Source organism: Pteropus alecto, unplaced genomic scaffold (genome assembly GCF_000325575.1).
Source record: "Pteropus alecto unplaced genomic scaffold, ASM32557v1 scaffold134, whole genome shotgun sequence".
In the NCBI taxonomy this organism is placed as follows: domain Eukaryota; kingdom Metazoa; phylum Chordata; class Mammalia; order Chiroptera; family Pteropodidae; genus Pteropus; species Pteropus alecto.
In genome coordinates this window covers 1993230-1994592 of record NW_006436283.1, presented here as the reverse complement: position 1 = coordinate 1994592, position 1363 = coordinate 1993230, and positions in this window count along the sequence as shown.

The window sequence follows — 1363 nt, the reverse complement described above, 5'->3', positions numbered from 1 at the left end:
GCGGCGCCCGTGAGTGTGAGGGCGGGGCCGGTGAGTGTGAGTCTGGGCCTGTGAGTGCGAGTGCGGGGCCCCGTGTGAGTCTGGACCCGTGAGTGTGAGTGCGGGGCCCGTGAGTGTGAGTGTGGGGCCTGTGAGTGTGAGTCTGGGCCTGTGAGTGTGAGTGTGGGGCCCGTGAGTGTGAGTGTGGGGCCCGTGAGTGTGAGTGTGGGGCCCGTGAGTGTGAGTCTGGGCCCATGAGTGTGAGGGCAGGGCGCGTGGGTCTGAGTGCGGGGCCCGTGAATGTGAGTGCAGGGCCTGTGAGTGTGAGTCTGGGCCTGTGAGTGCGAGTGCGGGGCCCCGTGTGAGTCTGGACCCGTGAGTGTGAGTGCGGGGCCCGTGGGTGTGAGTGCAGGGCCACGTGAGTGTGAGTGCTCGGCCATGAGTGTGAGTGCTGGGCCCGTGAGTGTGAGTGCTGGGCCCGTGAGTGTGAGTGCGAGGCCCGTGGGTGTGAGTGCGAGGCCCGTGAGTGTGAGTGCGGGGCCCGTGAGTGTGAGTCTGGGCCCGTGGGTGTGAGTGCGGGGCCCGTGAGTGTGAGTGCGGGGCCCGTGGGTGTGAGTGCGGGGCCGCGGGGTCGGTATTCGCACGTTTGGTGTCACGGAAGCTTCCGGGCGGCTCTCCGGAGGCTGCCCCGTCTTCCGTCCCCACCAGCTCCGCGCCGGGGTCCAGTCTGTCCGCATCCTCGCCCGCACTCGGCGTTGCTGCTGATTTCATTTCAGCCTCTGTGCGGGGCGCGTGGCGCTGCTCACGCCCTCGCTGACGGCCCGGGCCGTCGAACGCCTTTTCACGCGCTACTGGCCATTCGCGTATCCTCTTCCGTGAAATGTCATTGCTGAACTTGAAGTGAGTTTCTTGTAAACAGCATATCATGGGGTCATTAAAAAAAACCATGGATTCTGCCAATCTCTTCCTTTTAATGGGTGTATTTAAATAATTTACATTTCGGGTAAATGATCAATATGTTGGGAGTTAAGTCTATTTCATTATTAATTTTCTATTCGCTCCCTCCGTTTCTCTTCTCTTGCCTTCTTGTGGATTACTGGGACCTTGGGATTCCATCCTGGCTTCTGATTGGTGATTTTGGTGTATCTATCTATGTATTTGTATAGTTTTCCTAGTGGTTGCTCTGGGTATTACAACACACGCATGTGACTTACCTGTCCATAGGTGTCAACATTTTACCACTTGGACTGGAATGTGGACACCTCCCTTCGATTTAAGCCTCTTTAAAATTTTTCAGATGGGCCAGCGGGTCTCAGAACACAGAAGGAGTTAAAAGACAGAGTGAATGTTGGCCCCTAACAGTCCCCAAGCCGTTGGGCCCCTC